The sequence below is a fragment of the Nothobranchius furzeri genome, chromosome 18, assembly GCF_043380555.1.
Source record: "Nothobranchius furzeri strain GRZ-AD chromosome 18, NfurGRZ-RIMD1, whole genome shotgun sequence".
Taxonomy (NCBI): domain Eukaryota; kingdom Metazoa; phylum Chordata; class Actinopteri; order Cyprinodontiformes; family Nothobranchiidae; genus Nothobranchius; species Nothobranchius furzeri.
This window is the reverse complement of record NC_091758.1, coordinates 46,391,017-46,412,240: the sequence shown is the minus strand read 5'-3', so window position 1 is coordinate 46,412,240 and position 21,224 is coordinate 46,391,017. Positions and strand designations below refer to the sequence as shown.

Sequence of the window (21,224 nt, the reverse complement as noted above, 5' to 3'; positions counted from 1 at the left end):
GGTTAGGGTTAGCGGGTACTGAGTAATGGGTTAGGGTTAGCGGGTACTGAGTAATGGGTTAGGGTTAGCGGGTACTGAGTAATGGGTTAGCGGGTACTGAGTAATGGGTTAGCGGGTACTGAGTAATGGGTTAGGGGTACTGAGTAATGGGTTAGGGGTACTGAGTAATGGGTTAGGGGTACTGAGTAATGGGTTAGGGTTAGTGGGTACTGAGTAATGAAGCAGGGAAGAATGGGTAGTTTTAGAGTGGTTTTACATGTCATTTCAAAGTTTATAAATGTAAAAGTAAATGTTTGTACTTTTCTGATTCTTTATAAAAATACCCTAAATGTTGAACATTTTGTTAGTGACCGATTTGAGCCAGGTACCACTGTTACCTGCAGGATTTCTGTCACCCATCTCTGGAATATCACCACACACAAGGTGAAGGAAAATGATGTGTGAATTAGCTCCATGTATTCATGGTAAATAGCCATGTAACAACATATAAGTAATGGTTAAGTACCTAGTAGGTACAGATTAGTTCCTCAGCAGATCCATGGGACGAGGCTTCACTTTCCATCATCTCGAGACGGACGGATGCTGACGACGGCGTGACAGACGAGTGAAATCAAGATGAAACAGGGATGTTAAATCACTGATGTTGCTACTTATCTGCATCCTTCATGAAGTTTACTAAAGAGAGTCCACAGGCACCACATTCATCTGGGATTCGTTCCTTGTTGCCTTCGTAGATAACGACCATTAGTCCCTGAGTAAGACTGCTGGGTGGTTACCAGTAACTACTGGTTAACTACTTATTCTTCCCTATTACTCTGTACCCCCTAAGTCGTTCCCTAGTAACGAAGCACAGATTTGCGTACCTTATTGTAAAGTGGTACCGGTTTGGTGTCTTAACAGAACTTAATTAGGTTAGGGTTCCACACAGAACCAGGCTCCGCCCACAGGTGGCAGCAGAGAGAATCCTCATCTCCACCGCTTCTTCTAGTGAGCTCCTGTTCATGCACTGACTCAGCCACACCATTAAACCACTCACAGGTAGATGGTTCTGGTGGACCCTGAGACCCAGTCACCTTCACAGATGCCATCCAACTAGTTACGTTTGATCCAGCACCTGTCGAGAACCAGATCTGACCCAAATGAATTCATTTCACCGAAAGCCCATGGGCCAGGACCCACAGCAGAACAGTAGTGCAGCGTTTGTGACGACAGGTCCAAACAATTTGACCTGTTAGAGCAGCACCACACCTGGGAGGTGGTTGTAATGTTCTGGCTCTTTGCTTTAACACAAGTTAATGTCAGATTTTTGTATCAATAAAAATCAACTCTACTATTTAAGTACAAGAGGTGAATGTAAACAGAACTTATTGATTCTGCTCGATGATCTAATTAAATATTCATGTTCATTAATATTATCTTGTTTCTGATTCATTAAAAACTTCCATATTCTGATTTCTCGACCGGTTCTTTTACCGTGTTTCTAAAATATTGGCAAACTGAAAGAACGTCTGAACTTACCGTACCGATGTGATCTATACGGGTTAACCCTAACCCATCAGCGCGGGAGCTGACCAACGCGCCTCCCAACATAAAAACACCAATCAAAGCACACAATGAACAAGTAAAAAACCACTAGAAGCCAAAGAAGTGTCTGCGACCATGACTTGAAGACACCAATGGATGCGGACTGACGGATAGCGAGCAGCAGTGCGTTCCAGCGGGAGCTACATGCACCAAGGTCCGCTCCCTCCTTTGCATCGTGGGCGTGCAGCTGATCCTAGTCAATCAGTCAGAGTTAAACTAGTAACTGTTTGACCCATATCTGCAGTTACATGCAGTAAAGTCTGTTGGGCAGCAGCAGCTCAACAGGCTGAGCGGGTTGTCCAGTAATCAGAAGGTTGCAGGTTTGATCCCGGCTCCAGACAGAGAATGCTGCTGTTGTGTCCTTGGGCAAGACACTTAACCCCCCCTTGCCTGCTGGTGGTGGTCGGAGGGACCGGTGGCTCCCAAAAACACGACCTGGAGATGACTCGTTGAAGCCTTAAGTCCCATCTCTGCCTTGTATTTCATGTAACTTCTGTTTTTGAAAAGCATTCTGTCACATCAGCGTTTTGCACTTTTTATTTCTATATTTTCTTTGTTTTACCAGAAACCCGTTTTTACAATATCAGACTTAAAAAACACAGTTTTCATTTATTTTTCATCCTGCTCAGGGTCACAGCTGTAATCAGCAGAGATGGGAATTGTTAGCCTAGTGAACTAGACCAAATCCTTGCTTTGCAAAGAATGGTCTAGGCATGCTCCACTGGAACCTCCGCAGCTCCTACCAGGACTATGGCTGGCCAATCACAGCTCTCTAGAGGGGTTTCAAACACATAAAGAGCTGTGATTGGTCCATAATGGTGGGCCAATCATAGTGCTCTATCTGCTTAGTGAACAAATCACAGAGCTTTATCTGCTTTGTGGGCCAATCAGGGCTCTCTATATGCCTGGTGGGTGGGATGATGCAACAGAGTGAAACAAGAGTATGTCACATTCATTGTCCAGTGGACAACGGTAGAACCCGCCCCACAACCGAGAGCCGTCAATGGAGCATGGCTTGCCAGGCTAGGGAATTGTGGCTTCATCAAGTCATCTCCAGGTCGTGTTTTTGTTCTGTTCAGCAACTGCAGGTGATTTCTATCAGCACAGTGAATGAACCTGGTTCAGTTGCCGGGCAGAACAAAAACACGACATGGAGACGACTTGTTGAAGCCACAATTTCCCATCTCTGCATTGTAGCTCATCACTGTGAATGTGTGTGAATGAATGAATGATAATTTGTAGTGCAAAGCCATTTGGAGCCCTCTGACTCTGAAAGGTGCTACAAGTGCAGGGGCTTCGTTCATCAAGCTAGCTTACGCATGCAAAACAGGGTCGGAAAACTGCGTAAGCAACTTTCCACGCAAACTTTGGGATTTATGAAAGAAAACTTAGCGGAAAAATGTGGCAACTTTAAGTTGACTAAGGACCTGGCTTACATACATGTTGGGCATGGAGAGCACCTGCAGCGCTGCTGCTGAGAAGGATAAAGTTATGAAATCCTGCAGCATTATCACTTGTACCGCTTTGTTTTCACACAGAACAAGACACACACACACACACACACACACACATACACACACACACACACACACACACACACACACACACACACACACACACACACACACACACACACACACACACACACACACACACACACACACACACACACACACACACACACACACACACACACACACACACACACCCCCTTCCCCATGGTAAAAAAAAAACACGATTGGCTGAGATTGGATGAGTCAGACCAGCTAAGATAAGCATAAGGAAACGCCATCTGGGGAGCCATCCACCCTAACAGCAGCAGACCCACAGCAGCAGCCGAGGCACTGACACCGGGCGCCCAGGGCAGGGAGGGCAGAGACCCCCACCACCACCCAGGCACACATGGAAAGCACCCAGGTCGCCACAGCCGACCACCGCCGCCGGGGCAGAGGGCTCCCACAGAGGAAGCACTGGAAAAAGGTTCAATTAAGGTTAAAATATAAAATCCAAAGAGCTAAAATGAGAATTGTAATATAAAAAGTTATATAGATATTAAAATAATGTTGATCGCAAATCGAGGTAAAAACTGTTTAAAAAGCACGAATAAAGAAAGAATACATTAAATAAATAAAATAAATAGATACAATAAATAAATAAACAAAGTAATTAATTAATTTAAAAAGTGAGTATTCAGTTAAAAGCTAAGCTAAAAAGATGGGTCTTCAGCCTGAACGTTCAGCAGCCCTGAGGTCCCTGGCAGCTCGTTCCAGAGGCGAGGACCGTCACCGGAAGGACGCCACTCCGCACCTGCACCGTTACCTTCGGAGGCGGGCCCTGCTCCGTATGCTCCGTATGCAAGGTTTCTATTCTCGTAAATTTACGCTCACGTTGTGCCGCAGCTTCTAAAGCTACGCAGTTAGCGTAAACATGTCTGTGGTTAGCGTCCGTGTTTTTGCGTAGCGGAGGCCCAGCTGAACGCTAGTTCTCCCCGTGGACGAGCAGCAAATCGGAACAAGTCTGGATGGCACAAACAATTCTTCGGAACCAGTCCACGTACTTTCGGTTGGCTCGATCTGGAGCAGTTAAAGCAGCAGGTGAGGTTCTGAGTCACGGTTCTGTTGGGTTTTTCTGAACTATTCTTCGGCACTGAAGGTTCCTGCTAGCTGTTAGCTCTCTGACATGATGGAGCGTGGATTAGCGGTTCCGTTCCACTTTGTTGGTGTAGGCTGGGGTTCTGGATAGGTCCAACACGGTTCTGTCCAGAAGGTAGTCGTACAGGAACCGGATAATGACCGGGACAACCGGGGCTCCATAAGCTAGGGAACCGTTACTTATGCTAGTGGTGCTAGCAGCTGTTAGCTTCCGGTTCAGGTTGTGCTATGACAAGTGAGACTTTTTGAATAGTAGTTTGTAACGTGACTTGGCCACGTCACGCCAGCAGGTAATCACACCTGGTACTGTTCCGGATGTCTTGGGTCTCCACAGCTGGCTCCGGGTTCTGTTTTTATTAGACCTTTTACTTTTCGGTCCAGTTTCACTGGGTCCGTTTGAAAAGGTTTAGGGTAATCTTACCTTCTCCTCCTAAGTATTTGTCATAATGACAAACGAGACTCGTTTCAATAGTACCCATGTTACTCTAGCCCCCACGAGCCCGTGCATGACACGCGACCTTCGATCCAGCGTTTGTTTACATGGAGATGGGGCTGGGCAATTCATCGAATATTTATCCGTATTGAAAATTACACTTTATAGCGTAACAACTGCATGTTTAATCATGAACAATACGATGTGATGAGTCCATATAAATATGTAATATCAACCTGATTGATCTTTGAATGTTTAACCAGAAGAGTTTGGGATTCTTTGCTTGTTCAGGGACCATAAACACACTTCGTATTAATTCAGGCACAGTCAAGTATATAGTAAATTGTGTATTCTTTTCTAAACTAATGGTTATACATGACAAGCTATGAATGATGATATGTGGTGGAGTGTGTATGTGGTGATGGAAGGTGTGTTGTAGGTGTGTGGTGTAAAGTGGATGTGTATCAGAACCTTTGTATCTGAAAGAAACTGTTGTCTGCTATAAACTAGAAAGTGATTATTAATAAAACAGCATCAGACGCAATCAGTTGTGTCTACAGACCCTGATCGAAGACCCCCGCTCAGATCCGAAATGTCAGGAAGTTGGGAGACCTCAAGGCACCAAAGTTTGTAGAATAAACGCAGTGCGACCAGTCCGGTCTCGAGATGTCTCCAGGGCACAACAGGCATGAAGGTTTGTTGTGTCTAAAGCCGGGCGTACACTGTGCGACTTTTTCACTTTTTTGAGCCGATTTTCCAGTCGTGCGAGAATCCACAACATCTGGGCGAGTTTTGCGTCGTGTAGTGTACGGGGGGTTACGAGAGGCGATTAACACCACGTGACCAGCTACCGATCAGCAATCGTGAGCTCGCACAAACTTCTGGCGTGTTTAATATTTTGCTCGTCCCTCGTGAGGGTATCGCACTGTTGAAGCGGCGCTGCGAGCAGCTGCGACCCAAAAAGTACCAGAACCGCTCACGGCGCATGCGCAATCCTGCATCAACACCGCTCGCCCGCTATTTCCCTAATAACACACGCTGTTCGTTTTTGTTTCTACACGTTTTTTTACTCACAAAGATTGTCAAGAAGGCGTGTTTGTCGTGTTCATGTCAAACTAAACTGATCACAAAACACAGATTTACTTTCTTTATTTCGTTTTCCTCATCCAACCCCCATAAATCCCTGTGTGTCCTCCTGCAGCACTCCCAAAGGACAACAGGCAAAACAAGACAAAAAAGTCTGACGTGTTGAGTAAAAACTGCTATTTTTAGCATATTTTAGGGCCGACGTGTTGCTACCAGACGTGCAGTGTGAGCAGTCAGGTCGCATCCGAGAACTGGGTCGTGCAGTGTGAGCACATGACTCGTGAGATCTGCCCTGCAAGGAAGTCGTACAGTTTGAGCTGAAGCTGAGTGCTACGAGTGAAAAAGTCGCACAGTGTCCGCCCGGCTTAACACAGATATTCCCTTAAAGAGCCGTATGGCTGTGTCAGCTGGCAGTGTGCCAACAGGTTTGACTTTGTCAAAGAGAGAGGTCTCAAGGAGGCTGGTTCCGAATTGGCCACTTCGGAGTTCCGCTCAAAGCTGAATAACTCGGGAAGTCACTCTAGTTTTAATAATCTAGAGTTTCTGATTTCTGCGAATCAGAATTTGACATGTTTGTAGGCTTTACCAATAGGGCTGCAACAACGAATCGATAAATTCGATGAAAATCGATTACTAAAAGCGTTGGCAACGAATTGCATCATCGATTCGTTGTGTCGCACAACTCTTCCAAAAGCGCCCCCCCTTCCCGCCCGCCGTTGCGCGCAGACCAGAGCAAGTCAGATCAGCGCGAGGGAGAGCCGCAGATCAGCGCGAGGGAGAGCCGCAGATCAGCGCGAGGGAGAGCCGGCAGACTTGCGCTGCTGCGAACCGGTTCCGCATTGTCGCGCAGCGATCCAGGTAGCTGCTTCCAGCGCACGGTCCATAAGTGGCGCAACCAAAAAACTATAATTAGCACACAATCGTTCATGTCCGCACATGTTCTCTATTTTCTGTCTTATTTGTGCCTGAAGCTCGCTACTGCGGAGCTCATCACCTGTGCTGTGGTGATGTCACCTCACGCAGCATCGAAAACGCGCTCTCCGCTTTTCGGTCAGGAGATCTTTGATCTGCTCAAAAGTAACTGATGAGGTGAAAAGGTAAGAATCCAGGCAACAGATTTTCTGGAGAATTAAGAGGAGATGCAGGAAGATGAGAGACAGACAGGACAGGAAAATAGTTCAATAAAAACAAGAAAACAAAACAAAGTGTTGAAAAGTCAAATGTAGGTAGATTTATCTCCACTACACGTTTTTACCAGTAAAAAACAATAAGTTATACATATGTCATATTTATACATCTGATACAATTCAGATCACCTTCAAAACTCAGTCACACACCCAGGGCCGTTTCAAGACATTTTGGGGGCCAAGGCTAAATGGCCCCCCCCCCCCAATAACTGGGCTCCCCAGAAGCCTCTGTGTAATTCATGCCCTCTCCAGTAGTGTTAGTTATATGGTGTTTATAAAAGCCCCTCAGACATTACTGACATGTTCTAATATTATCAGATGACAAACTAAATTATCAGACATGCTGTCTCATCTGCTTCTTTTATAAACTTGCAAAAAGTAACAAAACCATCTGAAAGCCACTATTTGTGGATTCTCTGAAAGTTTCCATGGAGTGTGTGACAACTTATTTTTTCATTGATCCTATCGTCTAATCTCACAGCTGAAACAAGCATCCTTAATAATCTGTGCACAGGAAGCTTACCGATGCTGTAGTAAAACAAAAGGTATAATAATTTATTATTAATAAAACCTTGTTGCAGTACTAAAGCAGAAAAATGAGATTTTGCATTAAATATGCAAAATATTTACATATGAATTGTTTTAGAGCCCTTTTATTGGCAGAATCTGATATTAATTTAGTTCTTACAAAAAATGGGTCCCAACATGGTTTGTGTGACGTTGCCATAGTGTGATGTCATAGGCACAGATCCCCTGTCCTCTTGTTTGGAAATGGAAATATGGTCACCCTACATTAAACTGTCCACCCGGGCTTTTGCGCTGCACAGAGACGCTTCGCTGCCTACGACTGAATGTCAGTTGAGAGTCAGTCTCATGCAGACTAACCAATGAAGAGAGGGCTTCAAGTTAAGACCCTCTCCTCATTGGTCAGTCCACACGAGGTGGGTCAAAGGTTACTCTGGGCGGGTTACGTGTTGTCAGGCATTCAAGTATTGAGTATATTTACTGCATATTACAGTAAAATATTCTGTATGTGACCACATTATGGTGATCCTTGGGTCGTGATGATGGAGCCCTTGAATATTGTTGCCCAGGGTACAACAAAGTGTTAATCTGGCCCTGGTTCCGCCATCACATTCTCGCAGAAACTGGTTGATCACACCGGGGCCAGACTACTAGCATGTGGTTTTACAACCACAATGTCCTCAGAAGCAAAAATGCTTTTAAAAGGGAGGGAGGAGTCCTAACTGTTGCTGCAGGCGTGTTGTGTGAGAGTGCAGTTATATACTGGTTAATATATTTTTGGGTTCAGTTGCTTTCATGTGGCCTAATGTGAGTCTATTTGGGATCATTGGAATGATCAGCAGCATTTCTTGATGTGACTTTATGGCAGTTGCCCAGGGCATCATTGCAAGGAGGATGGCATTCATTTACTTTTGTTTTATTTGGTATTTTTTCAGTCATTTTTGGAAATAGTGATCAATTTTGATTAATTCACAGCCTATGTTTAATTACATTTAAAATAAATGTCAACAGATGAGATCAAACAAAACAGATGAGAATTGCCCTTAAGCTGTTTAACTTGGACCAAGCATTTTAGGTCACAGATAGATGTAGCTTAGGGTCTCTGTCTATACACCTTATAAGACAATTTAGGTGATGGCATGTTGTTTTTCTGCTATTGAACTGTTTTCTAATAATGTTGTGTTAAATAGAGTGAAGGAAGGAGAGAAATAACGTTTCCCTAGCAGTTTTTAAAAATTTCTCCATGTAATCCGATTAATCGATTAATCATGTCGAGACCCCATCCGATTAATCGATTATCCAAATAATCGTTTGTTGCAGCCCTATTTACCAAACATCCCTCAGAAAACACACCTTCCAGATACAAGCTGTTCTAGTTCTGTGGATAAAGAATCTTTAAACTTTATGTGAGATGACCTTAACCTGAATTTGCATCTAATGAACTTTGTGTATGAGTGTAGATAATGATTCACTTGTTAAATCAAACAGAACTGATCATAAGACATAATTTCAGTTCAATTCAAGTTTATTTCTAAAGCGCCAAATCAGGTCCAGAGTTGTCTCAAGGACCTTCACACAGTAAACATTCCAATACAGGTCAGTTCTTTAAGCCAATCAGTAACAAGTTTCTATATAAGGAACCCAGCAGGTTGCATCCCAATCCTCATACTAAGCAAGTGTTAGATATTTGTTAGAGTGTTCAAAATGCAGTTTTTGACTTCAACAGGCACTGCATACCACATCTGCTGTCGCCCGGGCTCGATTGTCATTCGCTGAAGTTCCCTTGTCTTGATTTTAGACGTCAGAGACGAAGATAAAAAAAAAAGATAAAATACTATTTGACAATAGTCACTAGTTTTGTTGTTCTGGGATTACTGTTAACCACACAGTCAATCTCCCAGTCCAAGAGGTTTTGACTAAAAACCTACACACAGCTTTAATTTGGGCTCTCAGTTACTACCAAGTACCGATAAACAGTCAGTTTCTCAAATTGAGGGGCTCCACTTTCCCTTTCAGCCACTTCATAGTTCAAGTTATATTTGTCACCAGATACCAGGAATTGAATATTTGGTCAGTGCTTAACCCTTTAATGCATGAATTATGAAATCTTCAACCATGATCATTTAACAATTATTCTCATTCATCTTTAGGTGTGAATGAAACAAATTTTAACAAATATTTTTTGTAACATTACTACAGGTCCACCACAGTGGACAGCGGGTATTCTGAACATGAACTATGTAGGCTGGACTTACTGAAGTCCACATGGAGAGGCTCAAATGCAATAAAGTCTTCAGCCGTGCTTAATAGCAACAACTAATAAATAAACTACAATTTTGAGAACCTGTCCACTGTAATGACCACTTTGCATCAAGGAGTTAATTTTTTCATCTTTATGTTCTAGTTAGGTTACCTTCAAGCCTCAATTGATAAGATCTTATTAGCTCAGAGCACAGCAGCTGTTGTTTGGGCTTTTTGAGCCTGGCTGTGCTCTCTCTCTGTTTCACGTCTTCAACCCTTCTCTCCACCGCTCTGTGCGTCCTCGTAGCCATAGTACATTTGTGACATGTCAGCGTTATCAGAATCATGTTTTCCATCAATCCTCTGATCATCTTCAGATCATTTCCACATTTCCTGGATTTACATTTCCATCAATGTACAACATTTACTCAAAGGGTATTTTGTGAGTTCTTATTCCCCCATAATCAGATACCACATGTACAAGGCAAACCCATACACCGTCTCATTTATTCAAGCAACAGTTAAAGCATACAACATGTAAGACAAACAAACAACAACAGATAACTATGGTTGCATTTCTATTCAAGGCTAAATGCTCAAAGGCCAGGCCAAAACAGAGTTGCGTTTATATTTTCGGCTAAAACGCTCAAAAACCAATTTAACCTCTTCGTTATCACACCGGTCTATTCATTCATCTCTTTATCACACCAGGGTTGCGTTTATATTTTGGCAAAAACAGTCAAAAAACCAGCCAATACAGCATTTCCGGAATCTGTTATCTTTCTCTCTGAACCATACCAAAACAGCACTCCAGGAATCTGTTTAACAAGTCCCTTCCGGCGAACCAACCAATTTAACCCCTGGCCACCTAGGATTTTCTCTCGGTGCCCCAAGACAAAACGACAAAAAACAAACTTGTCTCACTAAATCTCTCCACTTCAGGGCTTGAGTTTGTGGATCCGCATTCCTCCTAGCGACGTCAAGATCCTCACCGACCCCCCAGCAAAACTCGGCGCTGGAGGAGATTTAGGTTGTCGACAGTCGTCCGGTGTCGGTTCTTGGCGCCGCGAGGTGACGGGACCCCGGCTCTCGAAGGACCAAATTATGTTAGGGATTTTATCAATATGTTTATCAATAAACCCATTTCCTGCAGCTAGAGAGAGGGACAAGAAGCAATAAGGCAGACATACTTATGGGCCATTCCCATCTGTACCGGGTCGGCCCGGGCCGGGTAGCGTAGGTTGTTTACATATCTGGGTGGCCTGGTATTGTTCCGGGCCAACCAAGGCTCATTCTCAGCCCTCTTCTGGAGGGGGTCTGCTTCAGGCCGACCAGGGCCAACACACCCACTGCTGACAGCAAATTCACACCTTCCATTAGAGCAAGCCTCTGATTGGTGGGTAGAATCAGCCCACATGGGCTTAAGGCAAGGATGTGTGGAATCAACCGGGCCAGGCTGGGGCCGACTGGGGCTGCCCGGGCCGACCCGGTACAGAAGAGATAAGAAAGGAATTGGTGTGTGTGTGTGTGTGTGTGTGTGTGTGCTTTCAGGACATTGTTAATAGAACTAAAGTAATGAAATATAAAATTTCCATAACAGCAAGCATGCAGCGACAGTGGAGAGGAAAACTCCCTTTTAACAGGAAGAAACCTCCAGAGGATCCTGGCTCAGTATAAGCAGCCATCCTCCACGACTCATGGAGAAGACAGAGCACACACGCACGCACACACGCACACACGCACTCACGCGCACACACGTAGTGTGTCTATGGTTATATTGTGATGTCTTAGTAAATATTCTATTTGGTGAAAGATAAACTTTATTGTATTTGTCCTAGTGGATCTATAATTAAACGGGTAAACTAGTAGTAGCACATCCTATGTCAAAGAGAGTAAAATGTTATTATCAGGAGAGGGAGAATGTTTAAGTGGTTAGCAGCAGCGTTCAATCCATAAATGGATCATTGTAAGACAATATTCATTTCAACTTCACTGAATTAGGCACAGATTATTCAAACATTTCATATAACATCTGGTTCATTCAGCCATATGGTTATTTATGATTATTTAACTTATGAGTTGTAAAAGTTCACTTTTCATTCAGAGAGATAAGTTTGACAATCTTGTCTTCGTGGGCCGTCAACAAGCACTGCAGAATCTTCTGGGTGTTGGAAGTAGGGCTGCTCGATTATGGCAAAAATAATAATCACGATTATTGTGACTGAAATTGAGATCACGATCCTTTAGGATGATTTTTCTATTTATGTTGATTTTATTTGTTTTTATTCAGTCATAAAATTGCTCAGGGCACAATCAGGACAAAAATAAGAAACAAGATGATCACTAAAATAACTCCTGATTCCCAGTACAAAAAGACCAATATACTTATGACCCAAGGGCTATAGACCTTGGTTTAACTCGTTTAAGTACCAGTACAGACCCAAATACCAATATCTTGCAAATACTGACAGCAAGAATTATACAGTGGCATTTATAACAAATAAACGCAAATAAATTGATGTTCACAAAATGTTGCGTAACATTTGAGTCGTGTCAAGGTGCTGTAGGAGCGTGCACTAGCACCGTGTCCTCAGAGAGATTAGTTATTATTTATCAGCGTGAGGAACTTATTTCTACCTTCTTTATAAACTTTTTATTTACAGGTCCATCAGTTAATGTAATAATTGTCCCAACCACACGCTGCTCCCCCCACCCCCCAACCCAGTCTCACAGCAATCGGGGCAAGCTGCACGTGTGTTTAGCACGCCGCACGCGCACATTTAGCCGTTTTTAGTGGCTCAGGAGTCCGCAGGTGCGGTGTTTGTCACTCACTCTGGTTAATCCAACAGAGCCGACTCTGAGAGCTGTTTCTGTAGCGACCGACACATCACTACATCATTCCCTTTCCTAAAGTTGTGAAGAACGGTTACCAGAGATGTTTCTGAGGTGTTTGCTAGGTACTTTTAAGATTTAAAAAGTCAAGAAGGGGGTCTGAAAAGCTGCTGGAAATAGCGTCAAAGTCGCCAAGTTGGCAACACATTTGAAATGAATTTTCATTCATTGCTGCTTTGTCTTAAAGTTTCAGCCATATTTTCAGCAAAGGAACTTGAGCCTTTTCTCCCACAGCAAGGGATTGTGGGTAATACACTTCACCCAAGTCCACATTGATGTGTACTTGGGTGAAGTGCGGATCAAGGGTGCAAAAGGGGCTTCGGCACTTGAGAATCGGGTCGGGATTGCACAGTTGAAGGGTGCGTGGGTAGAAGTGCATGTATTTGGATTGGGCCTGTTCCCGGTCTCCTCTGACATCGGTACTGAAACATCAGCAAACCAACATCGGCCCTAAATCAACAAGAACTCTGAGAATCCATCGGGGAACCCAGCAGGTGTCTTGCAGGTTGGAGCTGGTTGCTAGCAGGTTCCTGTCTCTCACCTGGTTGCTGTTTCAACCCTAATTATGGTCTTTCACCAGTCATCACCGTGCTGCTGACTGGTGAGCTGTTCCGTCCACGTTTATGTTACTGTGTGAATCTGTGTTCTAGGGATCATTGTGTGTTCTGTTCTCAGGTCTGGTTCCTTCTGATCATTGAGAACCACCAGGACATCAGCAGAACTCTGATCATGTAGCCCAGACTACTCATCTTCTCTCATGTGAGTTCCACTTTAAAGGTCTGGTTCACTGACAACCCCTGTTTCAATGACTATCTCTGATTCTAACTGGTCACTCTGAGTGTTTCATGCAGGCTGAACATGAAAATAGTCTCCTACACCCATCTCCTGCATCAGCTTCTGATAGAAAACAGACGATGAAACTCTAGGATTAGAAAAGCCCGACAGATCTACGTCACACTGTCTTAGCGATGGGCACCTTTGGCATTTGAATCGATACGGTCCCCGGTACCTACGAAACGATACCGGTGCTTAACGGTACCCATTTTTGATACTTTTGAGTTCTAAATAGTTATTGAAATTGCATTTTAATTAAACATATATTTTCCCAATAAATAATCATATTTGATAAATATCATGATACAAACAACTGTTTGTATTTTATCATCGTAGTGTTGCACAAAACTGTTCAACATGAAAACCTTTAACAACAGTTTCTAAATTAAAACAAACCCAGCTCCATGGACTCCTAATCCTCTTCGAATCCCTCTGGAATAACTCTTATGAGGAGACCATGTGTTATAAACTACAAAAGCAAACTTTGGTACCATACAACAGTTTGTATTTTAATATTGTGGTGTTTCACAAACTAAAACAGCTCCATGTACTCCTATTTCTCTCCTTTCTCCTCTGGACCAACTGTGTGATGGTGGGTCCTTATAGTTTATAAACTGTGTGGCGGTGGGTCCTTATAGTTTATAAACTGTGTGGCGGTGGGTCCTTATAGTTTATAAACTGTGTGGCGGTGGTCCTTGTTTTTAAACTGTGTGATGTGGGTCCTTGTAGTTTATAAACTTTGTAATGTGGGTCCTTGTAGTTTATAAACTGTGTGACGGTGGGTCAGTGGAGTTTTTAAACTGTGATGGTGGATCCTTGTAGTTTATAAACTGTGTGATGGTGGGTCCTTGTAGTTTATAAACTGTGTGATGGTGGTCCTTGTAGTTTATAAACTGTGTGATGTGGGTCCTTGTAGTTTATATAATGGGTGACGTTGGGTCTGTGTAGTTTATAAACTGTGTGATGGTGGGTCCTTGTAGTTTATAAACTGTGTGATGGTGGGTCCTTGTAGTTTTTAAACTGTGTGATGGTGGGTCTTTGTAGTTTATAAACTGTGTGATGGTGGGTCCTTGTAGTTATATAAAATGTGTGATGTGTGTCCTTGTAATTTTTAAACTGTGCGATGGTGGGTCCTTGTAGTTTTTAAACTGTGTGATGGTGGGTCTTTTTAGTTTATAAACTGTATGATGGTGGTCCTTGTAGTTTATATAATGTGTGATGGTGGGTCTGTGTAGTTTATAAACTGTGTGATGGTGGGTCCTTGTAGTTTATATAATGTGTGATGGTGGGTCTGTGTAGTTTATAAACTGTGTGATGGTGGGTCCTTGTAGTTTATAAACTGTGTGATGTGGGTCTTTGTAGTTTATAAACTGTGTGATGGTGGGTCCTTGTAGTTTTATAAACTGTGTGATGGTAGGTCCTTGTAGTTTATAAAGTGTGTGATGGTGGGTCCTTGTAATTTTTAAACTGATGGTGGGTCCTTGTAGATTATAAACGGTGTGATAGTGGGTCCTTGTAGTTTTTAAACTGTGTGGCGGTGGGTCCTTGTAGTTTATAAACTGTGTGATGGTCGGTCCTTGTAGTTTATAAACTGTGTGATGGTGGTCCTTGTAGTTTATATAATGTGTGATGGCGGGTCCTTGTATTTTTATAAACTGTGTGATGGTGGGTCCTTGTAGTTTATTAACGGTGTGATGGTGGGTCCTTTTATTTTTATAGACTGTGTGATGATGGGTCCTTTTTATAAACTGTGTGATGGTGGGTCCTTGTAGTTTTTAAACTGTGTGATGGTGGGTCTTTGTAGTTTATAAACTGTGTGATGGTGGGTCCTTGTTTATAAACTGTGTGATGGTGGGTCCTTGTAGTTGTTAAACTGTGTGATGGTGGGTCCTTGTAGTTTATAAACTGTGTGATGGTGGTTCCTTGCAGTTTTTAAATTGTGTGATGGTGGGTCCTTGTTGTTTATAAACTGTGTGATGGTGGATCCTTGTTTGTAAACTGTGATTGTGGATCATTGTAGTTTTAAAAATTGTGTGATTTGGGTCCTTCTGGTTTATAAACTTTGCAATGTGGGTCCTTGTAGTTTATAAACTGTGTGATGGTGGATCCTTGTTTGTAAACTGTGATTGTGGATCATTGTAGTTTTAAAAATTGTGTGATTTGGGTCCTTCTGGTTTATAAACTTTGCAATGTGGGTCCTTGTAGTTTATAAACTGTGTGATGGTGGGTCCTTGTGGTTTTATAAACTGTGTGATGGTGGTCCTTGTAGTTTATAAACTGTGTGATGTGGGTCCTTGTAGTTTATATAATGGGTGACGTTGGGTCTGTGTAGTTTATAAACTGTGTGATGGTGGGTCCTTGTAGTTTATAAACTGTGTGATGGTGGGTCCTTGTAGTTTTTAAACTGTGTGATGGTGGGTCTTTGTAGTTTATAAACTGTGTGATGGTGGGTCCTTGTAGTTATATAAAATGTGTGATGTGTGTCCTTGTAATTTTTAAACTGTGCGATGGCTGGTCCTTGTAGTTTTTAAACTGTGTGATGGTGGGTCTTTGTAGTTTATAAACTGTGTGATGGTGGTCCTTGTAGTTTATATAATGTGTGATGGTGGGTCTGTGTAGTTTATAAACTGTGTGATGGTGGGTCCTTGTAGTTTATATAATGTGTGATGGTGGGTCTGTGTAGTTTATAAACTGTGTGATGGTGGGTCCTTGTAGTTTATAAACTGTGTGATGGTGGGTCTTTGTAGTTTATAAACTGTGTGATGGTGGGTCCTTGTAGTTTTATAAACTGTGTGATGGTAGGTCCTTGTAGTTTATAAAGTGTGTGATGGTGGGTCCTTGTAATTTTTAAACTGATGGTGGGTCCTTGTAGTTTATAAACGGTGTGATAGTGGGTCCTTGTAGTTTTTAAACTGTGTGGCGGTGGGTCCTTGTAGTTTATAAACTGTGTGATGGTCGGTCCTTGTAGTTTATAAACTGTGTGATGGTGGTCCTTGTAGTTTATATAATGTGTGATGGCGGGTCCTTGTATTTTTATAAACTGTGTGATGGTGGGTCCTTGTAGTTTATTAACGGTGTGATGGTGGGTCCTTTTTAGGGCTGCAACTAACGATTATTTTCATAATCGATTAATCTGTCGATTATTTTTTCGATTAATCGATTAATCGGTTTGTTATTGTTTAGCTATTTAACCTATACAAGTGATGGATGCATTTCAGTTAAGAACAAAAAACCATAAGAGAATTGTGCAGTTGACTGCAATCTATTTTATTGCACATGAACACAGTCAGCAGTATAAAATGAGCTAAACAGTGCAAAATATCAGTCCAGAATAATTTTTAGCATTAGCTGGAAGCCTGCTCCTTCCACCATGGATAGTGGCCTCATGTCTTTTACCAGCATGTTTAGAATAGAGTTTGTAAGTGGTATGAATTGCTGGGGGGGTGAGTGTCTTCTTCCCCATGTAGTTGTCCATCGTTGCTTGTTTTTTTCTGCATAAGAAACACAAATAGACTGAAATAAGTACACATATAAAATAAAGCAGCACACACACTACAACACTAAATCAATATTATATTATTTGAATTAATTAACAATATACAGTGATCATTTATTTTGAGGGTTACGTTCTACAAAATAGCCCGCAACAGGAGATATTCAGAAAAAAAGTAAAACATTTTTACTATTAAAAAGCTCTAAGTAAGAAGCTCATGAGGTTTTTACTTTGAGTCGGGAGTGTTTAAATTAGCCAGAGAAATGTGAAAAATGTTTATTTTGTGTAATACTGTTTAAGAAACATGATAAAAATGTGTTGTGAGGCGTTTTACAGCGTTAGATAGTAAAACAGCCTTTTAATAGTAAAAAAATGACTTTTTCTGAATTTCTCCTGTATTTAAAAATTGAAAGTGTACAACTATGCCGCGTTATATTCACCTGGACACAGCTTGTCTGTATATTTTTCTCCGCGGAGTTGTCCTTTTTTGAATGAGGAACATAGTTATGGGTTTGTGCCGTTTTTCTCTTAACGAGAACATTCTTATAAACAGACGTGCTAAATTTGGCAAGCGCATGATACACAACACGGAGGAGATTCACGATTGCATCTAGTCAATCAGAAGTAGAACACCGCAGACTGACGCGGCAAAAAACATGTTTAACATCCACTATAAAGAACTCAGCTAAAACACTAAGTCCAGCTTGTTTATTTTCTGTTACTTACCGGGCTGGCTCTTCCAAATGACGGCTCACTTGACCGCGGTGCTCTTCCTCTGCTGCATCAGCCCCCACATGCTTTCGTCTCAAATGTGCTCCCATACTCGTGAGGTTTTTGTCCGGGGTTTCTCTTCAGTTTTGTCGCTTCTATTTTTCTTCCGTATTTCCTCTTGTTCCGCCATTTTCTCACAGCAAGATGAGCGTCAGTAACGTGATACGTCATGAAAACCGAGGGCACCCATTGGCTCATTTCTTCTTCTACGGCTCCACTGGTAGATCAGTGGCTCATTACTGCCACACACTGGCGGCAAATTTAACAGCTTGTAACCGATGTCAGATTGTGGTAAAAAATAGACTTTATGCGGTAAAATATGATTATTAAACAACTAATCGATGACTAAAAAAGTTGTTAACTATTTTAATAATCGATTATAATCGATTAAATCGATTAGTTGTTTCAGCTCTAGTCCTTTTATTTTTATAGACTGTGTGATGATGGGTCCTTTTTATAAACTGTGTGATGGTGGGTCCTTGTAGTTTTTAAACTGTGTGATGGTGGGTCTTTGTAGTTTATAAACTGTGTGATGGTGGGTCCTTGTTTATAAACTGTGTGATGGTGGGTCCTTGTAGTTGTTAAACTGTGTGATGGTGGGTCCTTGTAGTTTATAAACTGTGTGATGGTGGGTCCTTGCAGTTTTTAAACTGTGTGATGGTGGGTCCTTGTTTATAAACTGTGTGATGGTGGGTCCTTGCAGTTTTTAAATTGTGTGATGGTGGGTCCTTGTTGTTTATAAACTGTGTGATGGTGGGTTCCCGTAGTTTATAAACTGTGTTGATGGTGGATCCTTGTTTGTAAACTGTGATTGTGGATCATTGTAGTTTTAAAAATTGTGTGATTTGGGTCCTTCTGGTTTATAAACTTTGCAATGTGGGTCCTTGTAGTTTATAAACTGTGTGATGGTGGGTCCTTGTGGTTTATAAACTGTGTGATGGTGGGTCTTTGTAGTTTTAAAAACAGTGTGATGGTGGGTCCTTGTAATTTTTAAACTGATGGTGGGTCCTTGTAGTTTATAAACGGTGTGATAGTGGGTCCTTGTACTTTTTAAACTGTGTGGCGGTGGGTCCTTGTAGTTTATAAACTGTGTGATGTGGGTCCTTGTAGTTTATAAACTGTGTGATGGTGGTCCTTGTACTTTATATAATGTGTGATGGTGGGTCCTTGTATTTTTATAAACTGTGTGATGGTGGGTCCTTGTAGTTTATTAACGGTGTGATGGTGGGTCCTTGTAGTTGTTATAGACTGTGTGATGATGGGTCCTTTTTATAAACTGTGTGATTGTGGGTCCTTGTAGTTTTTAAACTGTGTGATGGTGGGTCTTTGTAGTTGTATAAGCAGTGTGATGGTGGGTTCTTCTAGTTTCATAAACCGTGTGATGGTGGGTCCTTGTAGTTTATAAACTGTGTGATGGTGGGTCCTTGTTGTTTATAAACTGTATGATGGTGGGTCCTTGTAGTTATATAAAATGTGTGATGTGTGTCCTTGTAATTTTTAAGCTGTGTGATGGTGGGTCCTTGTAGTTTATAAACTGTGTGATGGTGGGTCCTTGTTTATAAACTGTGATGGCTGGTCCTTGTAGTTGTTAAACTGTGTGATGGTTGGTCCTTGTAGTTTATAAAGTGTGTGATGGTGGGTCCTTGCAGTTTTTAAACTGTGTGATGGTGGGTCCTTGTAGTTTATCAACTGTGTGATGGTGGGTCCTTGTTTATAAACTGTGTGATGGTGGGTCCTTGTAGTTTATAAACTGTGTGATGGTGGATCCTTGTTTGTAAACTGTGATGGTAGATCATTGTAGTTTTAAAAATTGTGTGATGTGGGTCCTTGTAGTTTATAAACTTTGTAATGTGGGTCCTTGTAGTTTATAAACTGTGTGATGGTGGTCCTTGTAGTTTATATAATGTGTGACGGTGGGTCCTTGCACTTTATAAACTGTGTGACGGTGGGTCCTTGTGGTTTTACAAACTGTGTGATGGTGGGTCCTTGTAGTTTATAAACTGTGTGATGGTGGGTCCTTGTAGTTTATAAACTGTGTGATGGTGGGTCCTTGTAGTTTTATAAACTTTGTGATGGTGAGTCTTTGTAGTTTATAAACTGTGTGATGGTGGGTCCTTGTGATTTTTAAACTGTGTGATGGTGGGTCCTTGTAATTTTTTAACTGTATGATGGTGTGTCCTTGTAGTTTATAAACTGTGATGGTGGGTCCTTGTAGTTTTTAAACTGTGTGATGGTGGATCCTTGTTTGTAAACTGTGATGGTGGGTCATTGTAGTTTTATAAACCGTGTGATGGTGGGTCCTTGTAGTTTAAATAATGGGTGACGGTGGATCTGTGTAGTTTATAAACTGTGTGATGTTGGTCCTTGTAGTTTATAAACTGTGTGATGGTGGCCCTTGTAGTTTATATAATGTGTGATTGTGGGTCTGTGTAGTTTATCAACTGTGTGAAGGTGGGTCCTTGTAGTTTATAAACTGTGTGATGGTGGGTCTTTGTAGTTTATAAACTGTGTGATGATGGGTCCTTGTAGTTTTATAAACTGTGTGATGTGGGTCCTTGTAGTTTATAAACAGTGTGATGGTGGGTCCTTGTAATTTTTAAACTGATGGTGGGTCCTTGTAGTTTATAAATGGTGTGATAGTGGGTCCTTGTACTTTTTAAACTGTGTGGCGGTGGGTCCTTGTAGTTTATAAACTGTGTGATGGTGGGTCCTTGTAGTTTTATAAACTGTGTGATGTGGGTCCTTGTAGTTTAAATAATGGGTGACGGTGGATCTGTGTAGTTTATAAACTGTGTGATGTTGGTCCTTGTAGTTTATAAACTGTGTGATGTTGGCCCTTGTAGTTTATATAATGTGTGATGGTGGGTCTGTGTAGTTTATAAACTGTGTGAAGGTGGGTCCTTGTAATTTATAAACTGTGTGATGGTGGGTCTTTGTAGTTTATAACCTGTGTGATGGTGGGTCCTTGTAGTTTTATAAACTGTGTGATGGTGGGTCCTTGTAGTTTATAAAATGTGTGATGGTGGGTCCTTGTAATTTTTAAACTGATGGTGGGTCCTTGTAGTTTATAAACGGTGTGATAGTGGGTCCTTGTACTTTTTAAACTGTGTGGCGGTGGGTCCTTGTAGTTTATAAACTGTGTGATGGTGGGTCCTTGTAGTTTATAAACTGTTTGATGGTCGGGCCTCGTTTGTAAACTGTGATTGTGGGTAGTTATAGTTTTATAAACCGTGTGATGTGGGTCCCTGTAGTTTATAAACTGTGTGATGGTTGTCCTTGTAGTATATATAATGTGTGATGGTGGGTCCTTGTATTTTTATAAACTGTGTGATGGTGGGTCCTTGTTGTTTATAAACTGTGTGGTGGTGGGTCCTTGTAGTTTATAAACTGTGTGATGGTGGATCCTTGTTTGTAAACTGTGATGGTGGATCATTGTAGTTTTAAAAATTGTGTGATGTGGGTCCTTGTAGTTTATAAACTTTGTAATGTGGGTCCTTGTAGTTTATAAACTGTGTGATGGTGGTACT

The 21,224-nt window shown here is 41.9% G+C and overlaps 2 protein-coding genes and 1 long non-coding RNA gene across 6 annotated transcripts in view; 2 read left to right on the top strand and 1 right to left on the bottom strand.

Moving 5' to 3' along the window:
* clmna (calmin a) overlaps nt 1–1,452 on the top strand; it is a 24,332-nt gene extending 22,880 nt beyond the window's left edge. For both annotated transcript variants that reach the window (XM_054738468.2, XM_054738467.2), the window contains exon 13: nt 1–1,452. This exon is cut by the window's left edge and continues 2,822 nt beyond it. The gene's annotated coding sequence lies outside the window, so the exon portion shown is untranslated.
* Nucleotides 1,453–3,729: 2,277 nt separating this feature from the next.
* The window catches only part of dicer1 (dicer 1, ribonuclease type III), a 90,877-nt gene continuing 73,382 nt past the window's right edge, over nt 3,730–21,224 (top strand). For 2 of the 3 annotated variants that reach the window (XR_011517266.1, XM_070547149.1), the window contains exons 1-2: nt 3,730–4,178; nt 13,275–13,358. The gene's annotated coding sequence lies outside the window, so the exon portion shown is untranslated. The remainder of the gene's footprint in view (nt 4,179–13,274; nt 13,359–21,224) is intronic. The other variant, XM_070547150.1, reaches the window with a different exon arrangement.
* LOC139063942 (uncharacterized) lies at nt 16,677–18,107 on the bottom strand. Its single transcript, XR_011517267.1, has 2 exons — nt 17,653–18,107; nt 16,677–16,924 (listed from the first exon to the last, which is right to left on the bottom strand). It is a non-coding gene; the product is annotated as an uncharacterized lncRNA (long non-coding RNA).